Below are 19,719 nucleotides of genomic sequence, written 5' to 3'. Positions count from 1 at the left end.
TTGAGGGGCCTGGAATTTAGCCTAGTGGTAGAGTGCTTGCCTAGCATGCATGAAGACCCAGGTTTGATTCCTTGGTACCACATACACAGAAAAAGCCAGAAGTGGTGCTGTGGCTCAAGTGGTAGAGCTCTAGCCTTGAGAAAGCTCAAGGACAGTGCTCAGGCCCTGAGTTCAAGCTCCAGAACTGGCAAAAAAATAAAATGAAATAAAATATTCTGGAGCCTGCACAGACAGCAAGAGTGGCTCCTGGAATCACCCGGAGCAGGTTCCGGAAGAGTGTGCAGCTGCTGTGAGCATGAACTGGTGCTTTACGCTGAAGCACCAGAATAAGAATGCATAGACACCTCCACACTCTGGTATTATGTGCGTCAAACATGAGCCCAGCTGGACAGAGGAAGGATCCAAGAGGACCAAAGGGCCACAGAGACAGGAAACCCTATGACTACCCCCAAGCACAGGGCAGTCTGGGAGGTAGCAGAGATGTGTTCAAGCAAGCCCTTTCCCAGGAAGAGTCCTAAGGCCCTTCTACTAGGAGCACCTTTGAAGAGGTTAAAAGCAAACTCACTCCAAACTGATGTCCATTTCCAACCCTGCTCAAGCCACCAAGCTATCTGGCTATGGCTAAAGCCTCGTCTTCTGGTCTGCCTGTCCAGTCCAGCCTCAGGTGATCTTGCAACTGCCTAGACCTTCCAGGGTACACAGACATGGAATCTGTCTAGGCTTTCAAAGGATCGTGGTCCCACACAGAAGTAGTCAGGGGCTTTTGCTCTCTCTGGGGCCTCAAGGAGTTGCAGTTCCAGTTTCAGAGAAGCGCTGTTGGGTGGGCCTGTTGTACACACCTCCTCCTGTGTGTGTGGAGCTGTCTTCTCTGCGCATTTCCTCCCGTGTGTGTGTGTGTGTGTGTGTGTGTGTGTGTGTGTGTGTGTGTATGTAGCAATCTTCTCTGAAGCTTCTGGTGCCCCAGAATATATGCTCCAAGAAAACGTGGCTGACTATTTTTATTAGGAAAATCTCAAATGTAACACAGGAGAGGAGAGAGTCATGCAATGAACTGGTGTCTGCACCACCATTTCAACAGCTTTTGCTCCACACTGGCCATTTCTGTCTCTTCCAGCAATGCTCACCCTCCACACATGCTGTACACAATTTTCATCTGTAAGTGCTGCTGACGCACTAGGACTTTTAATGGAGTTTGACCCTAATATCACACCTTAAAAATATGTCAGACTGGGGCCGGGAAGATGGTCTAATATGCCTAGGATGCACAAAGCCCTAGGTTTGACTCCTCAGCACCATATACACAGAAAAAGCTGGAAGTGGTGCTGAGGTTCAAGTGGTACAGTGCTAAGCTTGAGAAAGCCAAAGACAGTGCCTCGCCCCCAAGTTCAAGCCCCAGGACTGGCAAAAAGAAAAAAAGTCAAATTGGGCAAGTAATGTGACTTCGTGGTAGAGTATGTGCCTCGCCTGCATGAGGCCTTGGTACCACATAAGTACACAAATAAATAAATTATTCTTTTAAAAATAGATAAACAGTTATGTCCTGAATGTCCCAGTTCATACTTCTATTTTTTTTCCCCAAACTCCGAATCCAAGCAAGACCTGTGAATTGCAGTTCATTGTCTTGGATTTTGTCACTACTATCCTTTCTTCTCCCTACCAAAAGAACTATATCATTTGCCTGGGTCCCCCAATCCAACTGCGGGTCCTGTGGCCTGTGACTGGTAGAGCCAGTCTCCCCTCAGACAGAGCAGGCCGTGGGGAGGCCTGTCCCTTGAAGAGCTCATAGGATCTGGGCATCTCATGTAAAGAGGGTGCTCAGGGTTCAGGCTGTAGACAGTTTACCTCACCACCCACACCCACTGGCTGGATATTCCTACAGGAACTGTCTGACCAGCTACAGGGAGCTAAGAGCGGCAGACCCCACACCAACACTTTTTCTTGACCCTCCCCCATTATCTTTCTAAGCTTGCTTTTCAGATCTTGAAGAAAAGTTATGAACTTGTGAAGCATATTATTTTCTACCCTTAGACCTACCTCCACTCCTGTGGGCTGTAGCTCTTCCTGCTCTAACTAATCAGGACCTACAGGCCAGGCCACCTCAGTGCATCCAGGAAAATGAAGGCTGACCAGCGTGGCTCATGCGGTCTACTCAGCAGCACAGTACCTAAGTAGATACATAAACTAAACTCTTATTTCCAGGGAAAACTGGTCAGCCTCATTCCTGGATCCACAGTCTACTTCTAGTTGCTCACACCATAGTCCTTGGAGCTCTGTAAACTGAGTGCTTCAGAGCTGTTGAAATTATCACCAAACAAAGGCAGCTTGGATGTTTGTTGCTCATATGTAATCCTTGCGACTCAGGGTATGTTGAAGCCTGAAGCCAAGCAACACAAAAAGTTCACAGGATCCCCTGTCAGCCGGGGGCTAGGTGCAGTAGAGCATGCCTGCATCCCAGCTAGGGAGGAGATTGGGAGCCGCACACCACAATTCCACGCCAGCTCAGCAGAAAATTTTGAGAGAAAACAGTTGGTGACGACAGCACACATCTGTCGTCACAGCTATGGTGTGAGGCAGAGAGCAGGAGGGTGAGCAATCACAGCAGCCTGGGCAGAAAGCAAGATCCTATCACAAGAATAATCACAACAGCCAGGGCTGGTGGCTCACGCCTGTAACCCTAGTTACTCAGGAGGCTGAGACTGAGAAGACCTTGGTTTAAAGCCAGTCCAGGCAGAAAAGTCTGTAGAACTCCATCTCCAATTAACTAGCAAAATGTCTGACTAAAGGTGTGACTCAAGTGATAGAGTGCAAGCTGTGCCCAAGAAAAGCCAGTCAAGAGCACAGAAATTCTGAGTTCAAGCCCTGATACTGGCACACGCACACAAACAACCAGAGCCAAAAAGGCCGGAGATGGTTGTGTGGCTGGCAGCGACCACCCCGCCCCCGCCGCCTCCTGGTTGTGTTCCTCCCTCCTGTCCTGCGGCTTGTCTACCACTATGACCTTTCTGATGATGCCCCTGGAGTGCAGCACTGCCCTGGGCCTCCGTGGACAGTCTTCACCCTCGAGGGTCCCACGCTCCCTCCTCTGCTCTCTCCTTCACTAATTCTTGTGTCACCTTTTCTGCATCTAGCCCTAATCACCATGGTGGTGTGGCTAGAGTGATGTCTCCATGCCTAGACACTACAAGCTGTTGCAAGTCCACCTGCCAGAAGCAGAAGTGTCTCCATCACCTACCAGGACCACTTTCCCAGGAAGACATGCGCCTGCTCAGTTACCTTCTAACTTTACCTGTGGGAAGGTTTCATGTTCCGAAAGCAGAATTAACCCCCTTTTTGAGCCAAAATCATTACCTGGGCTATGTGGCGCAGCCTTGAAGCACCCTCGCCATCTTTGTTAAACAAAATTCTCCCACACCAGAAGCACTGGCATGCTCCTCTCTCTCTCCCTCTCCTCTCCAGAAGACTCTTCCCCGCCTCTCTCTCTCCCTCTCTTTCGTCCTCTTTTGCTTCCGCTCTTTCTCTCTCACTTCTTTCTCCTCCTTTTGCCTGTCTATCACACAAAGATCCCCAAACCTATCCCTCCTGTAAAATAGGTCTTTCCCTGTCTCCCAGAACGTATAACCAGATTTAGCTTTCATCATGTGCACACTGCTCCCATTTCCACACTTAGTTGTGGTTCTGCCTCCACCATGCTCCTTCCTTGAGAGCAAAACCACATCACAACAACCACCCTTCACCTCTTACACCCTGGCCAACTTCACTCCACAACACCTACGTTCACCCCTTACAACCTACGCATCTACAGACATCACAACAAACCTCCATTTACCTCTTACAACCTAACCCTCTAATACACCACCACATCCACCTTTCCACCTCTTATAACCCAGCCGTCTTTACACACCACAACATCCACCACCGCTTACAGCCTACTTATGGGCGGTGCTACACAGCCATCACCACTGTTCAAGGTCAGGGCACTTTTGTTTTATATCAAAGGCACATGAATGGGTCACCACACAAGCAATGGCTAAGGCTGATGAATTCACAGGCACCACGCAAGTGGCAGAGATATGAGCAGCTCTCTGCCACGGGACCAGCCCCTTCCTGGAGAATGGGGAGGGGCTGATAGGAAGACACATGCTTGCCAGGTCTCCTCTAGATCTCACCCAGCCACCAGCCTCACCACCTTTCCCCACGGGCCCTGCCTTGAAGCCCTTGCTGTCCAGAGCCTCTCCAACTTGTCATCCAAGATGCTCCTGCCCCGACAACCTCCCAGGCCTAGCCATTTCCTCCAGAAAAGGCGACTTTCTGCCCTTTGTCTCTGAGGCTAATGGAGTGCTGGGCTCACTGGACATGTCTGGAGCCATCCACTAAAGGCTGCACTTGTGAAGGCTCCCGGGTTCTCTCAAGTAAGGACCCTCCAAGCCCCATCCAAGCCCCACGTATGCTCCTGCAGATTTTGCTGCAGCTGTGAGTGCCTGCAGACTGTGCGAGCACAAAGAGGGCTCTGGTCTTTTCCTGATGACTCCAGGTACAGAACATTGCCTCCACCAGCACCTACCAGTCGTGTGGTACTATGTCTGGCTCCAGTTCAAGGAACAGGCATTAGATTCCACCTTTGGGGTAGGAAGGCGAAGGAATTTGCAAATACTTAAAAATCATCCTGCCATCCCCAACCACATTTGTACAGCACAGCTCCTGACAAGCCCTGCAGATGAGAAGCCTGTCCAATTCTGGTCTACTCCAAGCCCCTGTGCACAGAGAGCAAGGGCAGTGAGATCCAAAGGCCTCAGGGGTGGGAACTGGAGGGGGCAGACAGCAAATGCTCTAGGGGCAGATATGTGCCACATTGCTCTGTCCACACATTCCAACTAATAACACTGGAGGCAGGGGGCTCTCCGTGGGGTTGCTGAGTGACTTGAAGAATGCATGCAAGGTCAGAATCTAACATAGATGTTTGCATAGTAAGAAGACTTACAGACAGCACTGTTTCCAGGAGCCACATTATATATGGCCAACAATGCAGACAAAAGGCTCCCGTCTTTTACATCTGGCTCTGACACAGACAGCTGTCTCTATCCACAGACAGCTCACCTCCAAGGGATGCAAGCAACACATGTGGAGGATAGGCCTGCCAACCTCACACAGGGCTCCACAACCTTCTTCCCTATAGAAAAACCAGCTCCTGGGCCTTAGACACTGGAGAACAGGCACAGAACTTGTGGTCCAACACAGGCCAGCCAGGAGGCTTAGCCTACTCCCTCTTGGCCTGAGAGCGTTTCCAGGTCAAGGGCCCTCCGGCAGCACTGCAACCATCGTGCTTTGGGTCTCGCCCTCTAGCTCCAAGGCACCCACTGTCATTTGCAGACAGCACCCCGTGTCTATGTGGGCCTTGTTGGTATCTTTATTTGCCTCTATCTATTCGCCTTGTCAGTGCCATTCTCCAGCCTGTCTCCAGCCCTTCTGGGAGCAGCCCTCCATCTTGCTCAGGGAGGCACCTGTTGGGTCTGGCATCCTGGCCTTAACCCCAGAGATGAAGCCTGCCATATCTCCCTGAGAGATGAACCAAGTCTATGACCACAGGCAGCTCTAAGGAAGGTGGATAAGGTGTAAAGACCGGGCCTCCATCCCTAGACCTGAATCCTGCTCAGGGAGAAGGAAGAAGGACCCCACCTCTTCTGTCCCAATGAGAAACACAGAGTTCTATCCGTTCTCAACTCCACTGAGGTGGGAACCCCAGCCAGAGCCAGGACCTCACAGCACAACCCACATTTCTCCTATGTGTCCCCCTTGGTCCCTCTCAGACTGGCTCCTCCTCTCCCACAAATCTCTCTGGTCCTATTGTCTCTGTTTCAGTACAGCTCTCAACGTGTTTGCCCACCAACCTGGCTGTCAGAGTCAGAAGCCCCACACCACAGCTCATTCTTTACCCATTCTTAACTGACGAGACACTAGAGAGGACTAGGAGAATGCTGCATGGGAAGGATACCAAGCAGCAGCTACCAGAGCACCAGACAGCGCTGGGCCAACCACTGGAGGCTGGCATCCTCCAAATACCCTAGATCTACACTGTGGAGCAACAGCATGGGAGAACGGAAAGGAACTCTGTGGGCTCCAACCCCCAAAGCCACCAGGCAGGCCCCTTCCCGTCCCTGCCCAGCTGCTGATGGGCAGCAGAGAGTAGGAACAGGTAGTATATAGACCTTCATACCCTGGGGATGAGCAGCAAAGGTCCTTTGTCCACTCTGCACAGTCCTCCTCCTATTCTCTCCGGTGGGTTCTCCGTCCCCTCCCAAGGAAGGGACGATGCTGTCGAATCATTCCATTGCACGCGAATAGCTTTTTATGGTCCCCTCCCCCACATACACAGATGCAGGCCCAGCAGAAGATCAGATGCTAATAGCAGCAGGCCCCCTTAGGGCCTATTATCGGACTTCTTGTGTTTCAAAGGGAGCAGCCAAGATGAAATGGGGAAGTGGCTAGGTGTGGGTAGGAGAGGCGCCCAGGATAAGGCAGGATGAGCTAGAGCCTGGCCTGGGGAACTTGGGGTTTGCGTGGGTAAGAGTAAGGGCTTGGCAGCTCCGGGACCTCAGCTGTTTTCCTTTGCCTACCCCACAGTCCCCTCCCCTCAGTCCTGAGGTCAGAAAGTCGGGCATCCTGATGCTCTCAGGTGCCCTACCGCTAAATTCCCTTTTGTGAGATGTGAGCTCTGGAGTGGGGCTAGAGCTCCACCTAGGCAGACACCTTCTGAGCCCAGCACAGGACACCGTAGGAGCTGAGCATAATAGTGGGAAGTAAATTGGGCAGAAGAATGAAAGGACCAGACTGGACAGGCAAACAGGACAATCTGGACCCGTGCACCCAGCCTATATGTAGAGGGAAGGCTCAGCAGGGTCTAAACATCCAAGGCTGTGGTATGCGAGCCTGGAAGACCAAGTTCTCCTCCTTTTTCGCCAGAGGTCACCTTGACAGGCTTTGTACCTGAGCAGTATAAGTCAGAGTATAAGTCAGCTACCTCCCAACTCATTGTAGTCTGTATCTCTGCCTCAGAAGACCACCTAGGGAAGTTAGTTCAAAGGTAGAACAAGAGATACACAGTGACATTGTTCATGATGCATAGAGAAGAAAATCAGGCCTTAAATACGCATCAATCATATTGACTCGATGAAAATCTATGTCCCCATAGTCTGGAATAAATCCTCATCTATGATGCTGAAACTCTGTCTACAAGAAATCTAATTTTCAAAAATCAGACTAGACAAGCCTGGGCAGAAAAGCCCCCATGAGACTCTTATCTCCAAATAACTACTCAGAAACTGGGAGTGGCCCTGTGGCTCCAAGTGATAGAGCACTAGCCTTGAGCAAAAGCGCTCAGGGAAGACACCCAGGCCCTAGTTCAAACCCCAAGACTGGAAAAAAAATTTTTTAAAGGTATCAAACTAGAATACAATACATGTGAACATGATCTGAATTTTGGACATCTGACAATGTGTTATTTGTGTTAAACAAGCAGAAAAAATGCTTGCAATGACCTATAGGCACGGTAGCTTACTCCTGTAATCCTAGCTACTTGGAAAGCTGAGATCTGAGGACTGCAGTTCAAAGCCAGCCTGGGCACTAATGTCTCCAATTAACCGGAAGTGGTGCTGTGGCTAAATAGGTAGGGCAGTAGCCTTGAGCTGAAGGGCTCAGGGACAGCATCCAGGCCCAGAGTTCAAACCCCATGACCAACAACAACAAAAAACATTAGAATATCATTCCTCCATTACAAACAACAGGTACAAGAGAAACAGCCGTTCCATTTTGTGAGGCTCCAATATTATTTCCAGTCATGAATTGTGAGAGGCTCCTCCTCCCCACCAGGACCAACCAAGACAGGTCTGCTTATCTGGGCAGAAAGTCAGTAACTCTCCAAGATGTGTGCACATGCACGCATGCACACACACACGTGGAATCAGGTTTTGGCATCTCCTGAGAGACCAAGGCAGTAGAGAAAGGGCCCTCGCTCTGTCCATGGAGCTGCTCAGGGTCCCTTTGGCTCCAGCTCTCAGGGATATAGGACTTGGGATCTTGAGGACTTTCCTCATATCCATACCACTGGGCATAGCTGGGCACTCAGGTACATATTTGAAGCCCCTTCCTCTTGTCTTCCCAGCTTCCTAACTCAGTTGTAAGTTCTGCTGTGTTAGACTCTGGAAAAGTTGCTCTTATCTAGCTATTTCTACCTCAGTGTTCTGTCTTCCATGCGCCTCAATTAAAAAATGAAAAGGAAGAGTTGGGAGTGTGGCCTGGTGGTAGAGCTCACCTAGCATGTGTGAAGCCCTGGGTTCGATTCCTCAGTACCACACACACAGAAAAAGCCAAAAGTGGCACTGTGGCTCAAGTGGAAAGTGCTAGCCTTGAGCAAAAAGTGTCCAAAAGACAGTGCCCAGGCCCTGAGTTCAAGCATAAGGACAGGCCAAATTTTAAAAAAAAAAAAAGAGAGAGAGAGAGAAAAGGAAAATGAACCCTTCAAATTAGGGTCCATCCCATCAAGAACTGACCATGCTACATGACAGACAGAAACAAGCGGTGCAGGAGGAGCGTGGTTCTCCAGTGGGTACTTCTCCGAGTCCTCCTGCTGCAAGCAGAGGCTGGTCCATGCCCTAGGCCAAGGGAAGACCCACCCTCTTACTGTTCAGCTAGACTGGGGTAAGCACCGGGAACTCTGTCTTTGCTGCCCCCACGCCCTAGGATAACCAGAAATCTTCACCAGCCTCTCTTCTTACTCTCAGATGTCAGGAAAATAGACCAGGAGGAAAGGGCCACACAGCTCCTCACCCACGAGGATCCATCTGGAGTCCCAGCCTTGGAGGTACATTGGGCGGCCTTCAACCCATTTCCCTTCTACGGTCGGGCCAGGGAATGAAGAGCCCTGGTCCTCCACAGCCAACCGACCCTGGAGCCGACTGAAGCTAGAAAGCACCTTCCAGGGAATGGGGTGGAGCTCACCCCGTGGAGACTCAAGGATGGGTTAGTGACAGGCCCTCACAAATCCTGACAATAAGCATATTTGCAAGTAAACATGTTGTTTTGCTCTAAACAAACCAAATTACCAATATTTGTACACAAATGGCTCACAGCAGCATACTTTACAAGAACCACGGATGGAAATGAGTCAGGTCTACTGACAGACAAGGGAAGCAGACATTGTCCAAACATACAAACGAATCCCACTGGGCTCTAAAAAGGAGAGAAGCTCTGAAGACATTATACCCGGTGGAATAAACAATGGCAAAAAGACAGACCCTGTGTAATTTCACTCACACTGTCCCAAAGCTGTCCCATGCACAGACAGGTTTAATGAAGAGAGGTTTCGTTTGGAGGAAATGGCACTGTGGCTCAAGGGGTAGGTGGTGACAACAGCACAGATGTGCAAGTGCATTAAAATGGTAGCTTGTGGGCATGTGTAGTACACACACACACGTGTATATACGCAGCCTGACCCTACTTTTGTGAGTGCATATGGTTGTGTGCACCACCCCTACAGATACGCTTACACAGACACACACCGCGGACGAAGCCTCTGGAAGAGAACACACTGACGTCAGAGGGGTCCCAGGTGGACTTCCAAGTCTTCTGGACGCTGCAGCCGCTTCCACAGCAGGTCTGATGCTCGAATGCACATCAGCCCCAATGAGCCTGCTGTTTGACTTTTCATCCTCACATCACACCATGGGGCCACTCTGCTGCCTTCTGCCCCCTGGCTCTTGACCCCGCCCCCGCCCCCCCAGTGCTGACCAGCCTTCTCTCCAGGGGCTGCCATACCCATCTACTCCCACATGCCCGCGGTCCATGAAGGACAGAGGACAATCCCCACTGGACATCTAGCCCAGGCAGAAGTGAGCACAGGAACCTGAGTGCCTCTTCCCAGCTGTAGCCCTTCACCGTGGCCCTTGCTTTCAATGAGATAAGCAGAATCAGTGAGTCCAGGACTCATTAGCTGCAGTCCCCCGAATGCTTAATTATCTCTCTACAAGGCACATTCTTGGCACATTGCCATGCCTCGTGCCAGAGCCCCAGACTTCTTCCTGCATTCCTGGGCCATGACACCAACCCCTGCACTAAGCGCATTCAGCCAGATGCGTGTGTGTGTGTGTGTGTGTGTGTGTGTGTGTGTGTGTGTGTGTGTGTGCACGTGTGGAGCTGCCTGCCCGGTCTCGCTGACCTTGGGTCAAGACAGACCCCAGGCAAAGATGGTAACTGCAGCACCCAGGAGACCTCAGAGCCTGGTCTTGACACAGCCCACCTGAATGCAGGACCCCAGGCCCCTTGTCGTCCTGGGCTAATGCCCCAAGGTCCAAGGATCCTCAGTATTCCTGGCAGGGACAACCAGCAGGAGTCGGGAGCCCTTCCCAGCAGATTGACCATGTGCCACTCTCTGAGGTGAACCAGCACATTGTCTGCAGCTGGGACCCGTCCTCTCTGCAGGAGAATCTGGCCCAACAAACCTTGGGAACTGCCCCAGGCCAGCCAAGCCTAGGTGATCACCCTGCAAGCAATGCTCTCAGTAGAAGCTTCCCCCCCCCCCCATCACTGCAGCCCCTGTGCAGTATGCAGAAAGCGTATAAGATGCCCATTATTATGGTCTTTCAAGACCTTTCCCAGTTTACAGGTCATGATGTGCATGTCTTAGACATGGAACGTCTCCCTAGGCTCATGGGTGGGGCCTTGATCCCCGGCTGGTGGCTCCACTTTAGGAAGTGAGAAGAAGCAGATCACTGGGGTTCTGTCCTTAAATGCTGCATCTTGTCCAGATTCTCCTCCCCTCTTTTTCCTGTCTCCCTCCCCCGTCTCTTCCTGCCCTCTGTTTCCTCTCTTTTCTCTCCTCTCTCCCCCTTTCCTCTCTCTTCTCTCCCTTCTCTCTGCTCTCTCCTCTACCTCTTCCACCTTTCTCCTCTCTCTCTTCACTTTCTCCTATCGCACCTCTCTCTCTTTCTCATCTCTCTCTCTCTGTCTCACTCACTTTTTCTGCTTCCCAACTGCTATGAGGTGTGCAAACCCACTCTCACCATGCACAACCATTGTCTTGTTCTTCCTCACCAAAGGCGCAGAAACAGAGCCAAGGACATGGACTGAAACCTCTGAAATTGTGAACCAAAAGGAATGTTTCCTCCTTAAGTTGGTATGCATTTTAGTTGTAGCTACATGGAAGTCCTAAAGACCCTCATGCTGGATGCTGGTTCTAAGTGGCATGCTCACCAGCTGCATGGCTTTGGGCCAGTAGCTTCCCCCCCTCTCCTCTGTGATACATGAGAAGGAAGGTGGTGCAAATCTCACTGGGGTAGGGAGACTCCCTTTCCAGCCAGCAGCATGACATTCCAGGCTCAGAGTCATAATTACATTGCGTGGTTTGGAAGGGACCTGGTCCACCCAGCTGGTGGGTGCCAACATCTTGTAAGCTTTTGTCCCTGTCCTTGTTCCAGGCCCTATGCCCAGAATCCCTGCCTCATGGTCTAGTTCCCCTACTGACCTCTTCCTTCTTCCAAAACACCAGCTTCATCATAGAACTTCTGCCCAAGCCAGGTGACCTAAAAGAACGAACGTGCACTGTCTCAGGGTTTGAAGGACAAAGTCTGGATCAAGGTGCCATCGAGGAGTCCTGGCTCTGGGAGAGCACCACACCTCCTCAATTCTGCAAGTATAGTGCCCTGGGTCCTGCCCTGCCTCAGGAGTCCTGGCTCTGGGAGAGCACCACACCTCCTCAGTTCTGCAGGTATAGTGCCCTGGTCCTGCCCTGCCTCAGGAGTCTCCTTCCTCAGAAGTATGCATGTGGGGCTGGGAGTGTGGCTTAGTGGTAGAGTGCTTGCCTAGCATGTATTAAGCCCTGGGTTCCATTTCTTAGTATCACATAAACAGAAAAAGTCAGAAGTGGCACTGTGGCTCAAGTGGTAGAGTGCTAGCCTTGAGCACAGAGAGACTCAGGGAAGCCGGGAGTTTGGCCTAGTGGTAGAGTGCTTGCCTAGCATGCACAAAGAGCCAGGTTCAATTTCTCAGTACCACATATATAGAAAAAAACTGGAAGTGGTGCTGTTGCTCAAGGGATAGAGCTCTAGCCTTGAGAAAAGTCCAAGGACAGTGCTCAGGCCCTGAGTTCAAGCCCCACAACTGGAAAAAAAAAAAAAAGAGGCTCAGGGACAGAGCCAAGCCCCTGAGTTCAAGCCCCAGGACTGGCAAAAAAAAAAAAAAAAAGTATGTATGTGTTTTACCTGTATGGTTTACCATGCATACAGCACCACCAGGATTCCCAAATTCCCCACTTTTCATTTCCTAGATTGTGAAATAAAATGAATTATAATAAACTTAAATTTTCCAGTATGAAAAGAAAGAAGTGAACTTAAGTTCTTTCTGTGGCCTGGTATTACTGAATCATTCAAGATTTAATGGGATGTGTCAGTATGTGGATAGCACTATAATTGCTTGAATTATACATTTTTTAGTTACTGATGCAAAAGTTTGTTCATATTTCATACTCTTTATACTTCAAGGGAAAATTACAAAAAAAAACTGTTATTTGAAGGGGAAGAGTGACCAAGTGAAGAATAAATGTTGAAACAGTCTCAGGAGAGCTGACACACCCACTCATAGATTCCAGTTAGTATGACTTGCTTCCATCCACTCCCCTCTCCCTCCCTCTTCTCATTCACTCTGGGCTCCCTCACTCCTGCCAACAGCTTTCTTTAAAGTGATGTCAAAACTAAGAAGTTAGTATCTTAGAATAATTGATGCCTACTAGTTCTTCCTGATTACTTACATTCAATGTCTTGCTTTAAAGAAAAAGTAAAGACTTTTTGGACCAGAATTACAGTTCTGTAGTATTCTTGTTTACAGATAATAATAATAATAATAATAATAATAATAATAATAACAAAGTTCAATTAATAAAAACTGGATCTAGGGGACGAGAGTTTGGCCTAGTGGTAGAGTGCTTGCCTAGCATGCACAAAGGCTGAGGTTTAATTCCTCGGTACCACATACATAGGGAAAAAAAAAAGGCAGAAGTGGTGCTGAGGCTCAAGTGGTAGAGTTCTGGCCTTGAGAAAGTCCAAGGACAGTGCTCAGGCCCTGAGCTCAAGCCCAGGACTGGCAAAAAAAACCAACTGGATCTATTTGAAGTCTAAATCCATTTCAATCAAATCACTAATTTCTTTTTTAATACTTATTTCAGGAGCTCCACCACTTGAGCCACAGCACCACTTCCAGCTTTTATCTATGTATGGGATTTAACGGCTGTGACACTACACTGAGAACAATGGCTGACTGCTAAAAATGCACACATAGGTCTGACAGTATGAAGTCTCTCTCATCTGGAAACTCTCAGCCCCCATTGTGCAGCCAGCCATGACCTTCCCCTTCCGAAACTCCTTGAGTGGGCAGGGCCAGTGTGCCGAGGAGACCTTCCTTCCATTCCTGCACCCTGTTCCCAGGAGCATTCTGAAGATGGTTCTCCTCTGTACCCCCAAACGGTGGCCTCAGTCCTCTTTGCTCAGCTTGGCCCAGGTAACCGAGGGCTGTGTCTCTCAGCTCCTCCTCCCACCCTCTTCTCCCTGCTCCTGCCCCCAGAGGTGCCTCCTCAGAGGTATACCCCTCTGCCAGGACACATCCCCACCCTTGCCCCACTGTATGTGAGGCCTCACGTCTGCACCTCAGACAACAGTGAGGCAGGGATGGGAGGAGGGCCTTCATGCAGGCAGGAGAGGGCTATGGCATGTGACTCCAGGCAGGGAAGGTGCATCTCCAGGACTGATGAAGAAGAGGAGCCTCGGGGAGCTGGTAGGACGCCTCCGAGTGGACGTCAGGACGGAGTCCAGCCAGGTGGGGAGTCCCCAGTGGTGGGAGCAATGGGCACAGCAGTGCATCCCAGGGGCTCTGGGCCATGGGGGCCTCCTGGCCCACTTGGTGAGAGGCTGGAGGCCTGGAAGGGGCGCCGGTGGGAGCTGGAAAATGACAGCACATATGCTGTAATGGACACACACACACAAGCAGGCACACAGAGATGAACACGCAGAAACCCACCCATGGATGTACACAGACGCCAAGGCCAACACCCAGATGTCATGGACACACATGCACACGCACGCACACTCACACGCACATACACGCACACACATGCACACACGCGCACACGCACTCAGATACACAGAGTCACAGATCCATGCACAAGCAGGTACACAGAGCTGAACACGCAGAAACCCACCCATGGATGTACACAGACGCCAAGGCCAACACCCAGATGTCATGGACACATACGCACACGCACACGCACGCACACACACACGCACACACACTCAGATGCACATACATCAAGACACAGGTGAGCCCAGGCCCCGGTGCTGCCCACCTCTGCTCCCCCCCTCTGGCACAAGCCTCTCATTTTTCTGCCATTTCCTCCTGACCCTAGGCCTCATGCGCACTCCCTTTTTCAAAAAAAAAAAATAGCTATTCTTCAAACGATGTGGCTCAGTAAGCAAAATTCTTGTGAAGATGAAATTCCAGGCCCCGGCCACCATGACCTCACCACCCCGACACCAACCACCCTGCGCTGTTGGATAAATCATTGCCCGCCTGGGTGGCGGTGCACAATAGCCCAGTGTGGACACTGCATTCCTCACGTTCTCCAGCAGCTTCTGCACGGAGTGGAGCCATGAGAGCCCTGAGCAGCCTCCTTCCTGGAGGGGCCAGGCCCTGCCTCGCCTTCCAGAGCCGAGTCCTGTACGACAGGGCCCTCAACCTCCCTTCCCAGCGCCCAGTCCTCCCTCAGAACCCAGTCCTCCCCAGAACTGAGGCCTCCCTCAGAACCCAGTCCTCCCCAGGGCCCAGTCCTCCCCAGGACTGAGTCCTCCCCAGGGCCCAGTCCTCCCCAAGGCCATGTCCTCTCTCAGAGCTTAGTCCTCCCCAGGGACCAGTCCTCCCCAGGACTGAGTCCTCCCTCAGAACCCAGTCCTCCCCAGGACTGAGTCCTCCCTCAGAACCCAGTCCTCCCCAAGGCCATGTCCTCTCTCAGGGCTTAGTCCTCCCCAGGGCCCAGTCCTCCCCTGGACTGAGTCCTCCTCAGGACCCAGTCCTCCCTCAGAACCCAGTCCTCCCTCAGAACCCAGTCCTCCCCAGGACTGAGTCCTCCCTCAGAACCCGATCCTCCTCAGGGCCATGTCCTCCCCAGGTCCCTGTCCTCCCTCAGAACCCATTCCTCCCCAGGACCCAGGCCTCCCCTGGACTGAGTCCTCCTCAAGACCCAGTCCTCCCTTAGAACCCAGTCCTCCCTCAGAACCAAGTCCTCCCCAAGGCCATGTCCTCTCTCAGGGCTTAGTCTTCCCCAGGGCCCAGTCCTCCCCTGGACTGAGTCCTCCCTCAGAACCCAGTCCTCTCCAGGACTGAGTCCTCCTCAGGACCCAGTCCTCCCTCAGAACCCAGTCCTCCCCAGGACTGAGTCCTCCCTCAGAACCCAGTCCTCCCTCAGAACCCAGTCCTCCCCAGGACTGAGTCCTCCCCAGGGCCCAGTCCTCCCCAGGACTGAGTCCTGCCTCAGAACCCGGTCCTCCTCAGGGCCATGTCCTCCCCAGGTCCCTGTCCTCCCTCAGAACCCATTCCTCCCCAGGACCCAGTCCTCCCCTGGACTGAGTCCTCCTCAAGACCCAGTCCTCCGTTAGAACCCAGTCCTCCCCAAGGCCATGTCCTCTCTCAGGGCTTAGTCCTCCCCAGGAACCTGTCCTCCCCTGGACTGAGTCCTCCTCAAGACCCAGTCCTCCCTCAGAACCCAGTCCTCCCTCAGAACCCAGTCCTCCCCAGGACTGAGTCCTCCCCAGGGCCCAGTCCTCCCCAGGACTGAGTCCTGCCTCAGAACCCGGTCCTCCTCAGGGCCATGTCCTCCCCAGGTCCCTGTCCTCCCTCAGAACCCATTCCTCCCCAGGACCCAGTCCTCCCCTGGACTGAGTCCTCCTCAAGACCCAGTCCTCCGTTAGAACCCAGTCCTCCCCAAGGCCATGTCCTCTCTCAGGGCTTAGTCCTCCCCAGGAACCTGTCCTCCCCTGGACTGAGTCCTCCTCAAGACCCAGTCCTCCCTCAGAACCCAGTCCTCCCTCAGAACCCAGTCCTCCCCAGGACTGAGTCGTCCCTTAGAACCCAGTCCTCCACAGGACTGAGTCCTCCCTCAAAACCCAGTCCTCCCTCAGAACCCAGTCCTCCCCAGGACTGAGTCCTCCCTCAGAACCCAGTCCTCCCCAGGACTGAGTCCTCCCCAGGGCCCAGTCCTCCCCAGGACTGAGCCCTGCCTCAGAACCCAGTCCTCCCCAGGATTGAGTCCTCCCCAAGGCCCAGTCCTCCCTCAGGATACTGTTCTTCCTGGGGGCCCTGTCCTCCCCTGGACTGAGTCCTCCCTCAATACAGTCCTCCCCAAGGCCATGTCCCCTCTCAGGGTTAGTCCTCCCTCAGAACCCAGTCCTCCCCAGAACTGAGTCCTCCCTCCGAACCCAGTCCTCCTCAGGGTCCAGTCCTCCCTCAGGACCCAGTCTTCCTCAGGGTCCAGTCCTCCTCCAGACCCAGTCCTCCTCAGGATCCAGTCCACCCCAGGGTCCAGTCCTCCTCAGGATCCAGTCCTCCTCAGGATCCAGTCCTCCTCAGGGTCCAGTCCTCCCCAGGGTCCAGTCCTCCTCAGGATCCAGTCTTCCCCAGGATCCAGTCCTCTTCAGGATCCAGTCCTCCTCAGGGTCCAGTCCTCCTCAGGGTCCAGTCCTCCCCAGGGTCCAGTCCTCCTCAGGATCCAGTCTTCCCCAGGATCCAGTCCTCTTCAGGATCCAGTCTTCCCCAGGATCCAGTCCTCTTCAGGATCCAGTCCTCCTCAGGGTCCAGTCCTCCTCAGGGTCCAGTCCTCCCCAGGATCCAGTCCTCCTCAGGATCCAGTCCTCCCCAGGGTCCAGTCCTCCCCAGGGTCCCATCCTCCTCAGGATCCAGTCCTCCTCAGGACCCAGTCCTCCTCAGGGCCCAGTCCTCCCCAGGGTCCAGTCCTCCTCAGGATCCAGTCCTCCTCTGGGCCCAGTCCTCCTCAGGGTCCAGTCCTCCTCAGGATCCAGTCCTCCTCAGGGCCCAGTCCTCCTCAGGGTCCAGTCCTCCTCAGGACCCAGTCCTCCTCAGGGCCCAGTCCTCCTCAGGGTCCAGTCCTCCTCAGGGTCCAGTCCTCCCCAGGGTCCAGTCCTCCTCAGGGCCCAGTCCTCCCCAGGGTCCAGTCCTCCTCAGCTTCCAGTCCTCCCCCAGAGTCCAGTCCTCCTCAGGGCCCAGTCCTCCCCAGGGCCCAGTCCTCCTCAGGGTCCAGTCCTCCTCAGTGCCCAGTCCTCCTCACTGCCCAGTCCTCCCCAGGGTCCAGTCCTCCTCAGGGTCCAGTCCTCCCCAGGTCCAGTCCTCTCCAGGGCCCAGTCCTCCCCAGGGCCCAGTCTTCCTCAGGGCCCAGTCCTCCCCAGGGTCCAGTCCTCCTCAGGGTCCAGTCCTCCCCAGGGTCCAGTCCTCCTCAGGGTCCAGTCCTCCCCAGGGTCCAGTCCTCCTCAGGGTCCAGTCCTCCCCAGGGTCCAGTCCTCCTCAGGGCCCAGTCCTCCTCAGGGCCCAGTCCTCCTCAGGGCCCAGTCCTCCCCAGGGTCCAGTCCTCCTCAGGGTCCAGTCCTCCCCAGGGTCCAGGCCTCCTCAGGGCCCAGTCCTCCCCAGGGTCCAGTCCTCCTCAGGATCCAGTCCTCCTCTGGGCCCATTCTTCCCCAGGGCCCAGTCCTCTCTTGGGCACTGTCCTTCTCTGGGCCCAGACCTTTCTCCTAAGAATCCTATTCCCTCTTAGAACCCTGTCACTTGCAGATCCCCATCCCACGTCATGGCCCAGATAGCTGACCCTTGAAACCTGTGCAGTGGCTCCTTGTCATAGTCTGCGGTTATTACTTGATGGGCTCCACCTCCTGTTCAGTGTGCTGCTTCCGGCTTTGGTGACCCTGCTTTCCAATAAGTGTGGATAGATTGAGCCACAGGACAGCTCCTCAGGTGGGGCAGGACATCACAGCCCATTCACATTGGTTGCTTGCCGTGTCCACCCCTGCCCTGGGCACCAAGGCCCTAGGAGTCCTGCTCTTTCTTAGGACTCCAAGTCTTCACAGCCTCCATGGTAGGTTGAGGCTGTGATGGGAAGGAAGCAGGTGGAGAGGGGGGATTCACACACACACACACACACACACACACACACACACACACACGGACTCCTGCATCTACCCTGAAACAGCCCTTTCATTGTCACCCTCATGAGGACAGTGTTTACTGTGGAGCAGGTTGTCACCATAATACACGCAGAGGTGCAGCACGTGCTTGCTGAGAATGCCAGTGAGGTGGACCACTGGGTGCCACAAGCCCCCTCTAGAGACCATGACAGGAACAAAGCAGCAGAGATGAGGTGGCCAAGGGGATGGGGGCACACCCAGGCCAGGCCAGACCTGGATACGACCACTCCCCACTGATAAACTCTGGGGCACTGTCCTCACAGAGCCTGTCCTGATTTTTACTCTGCAGAGGGAAGTGAACAGCCTGGCTGGGAACTGGTCCCACCACAGCGGCCTGCATTAAACAGTTTAATCAATTAGCACAATGGCAGCTTCGGTGTCAGCTGCAGTTCTAATGAGGTCTCCCCACCCCCACCCGTGGGACCACAACCCATCTCCCTGCTTTGGCAAGTCCTCCCCAGATTGCTCTGACCCCAGGGAACCTGGCTCTGGAGCCCCCACTGGATGCTCAGTCTTAGTGCTTGCTCTCCCTGTAACCAGCTTTCCTTCTAGACAAGTGGACTCAGCAGAGGAGGCATACCTACAGGACAGCCAGGTACATCACCATCAGGAGGAGGAGGTGAACAAGGATGCTCCCTGTGACCCCAGTGACCTGGCTGTGTACCTGACTGACCCCAGTGACCCGGCTGAGGACCTGACTGACCCCAGTGACCCGGCTGAGGGCCTGACTGACCCCAGTGACCCGGCTGAGGGCCTGACTGACCCCAGTGACCCGGCTGAGGGCCTGACTGACCCCAGTGACCTGGCTGTGTACCTGACTGACCCCAGTGACCCGGCTGAGGGCCTGACTGACCCCAGTGACCCGGCTGAGGGCCTGACTGACCCCAGTGACCCGGCTGAGGGCCTGACTGACCCCAGTGACCTGGCTGTGTACCTGACTGACCCCAGTGACCCGGCTGTGTACCTGACTGACCCCAGTGACCCGGCTGAGGGCCTGACTGACCCCAGTGACCTGGCTGTGTACCTGACTGACCCCAGTGACCCGGCTGTGTACCTGACTGACCCCAGTGACCCGGCTGTGTACCTGACTGACCCCAGTGACCCGGCTGTGTACCTGACTGACTCCAGTGACTGGCTGAGGGCCTGACTGACCCCAGTGACCCGGCTGAGGGCCTGACTGACCCCAGTGACCTGGCTGTGTACCTGACTGACCCCAGTGACCCGGCTGTGTACCTGACTGACCCCAGTGACCCGGCTGAGGGCCTGACTGACCCCAGTGACCCGGCTGAGGGCCTGACTGACCCCAGTGACCCGGCTGTGTACCTGACTGACCCCAGTGACCCGGCTGTGTACCTGACTGACCCCAGTGACTAGCTGAGGGCCTGACTGACTCCAGTGACCTGGCTGTGTACCTGACTGACCCCAGTGACCCGGCTGAGGA

Source organism: Megascapheus bottae, chromosome 17, assembly GCF_031878675.1.
Source record: "Megascapheus bottae isolate mThoBot1 chromosome 17, mThoBot2.hap1, whole genome shotgun sequence".
Classification (NCBI taxonomy): Eukaryota; Metazoa; Chordata; class Mammalia; order Rodentia; family Geomyidae; genus Megascapheus; species Megascapheus bottae.
The sequence above is the reverse complement of the archived record's forward strand: the minus strand, read 5'-3'. Positions refer to the sequence as shown.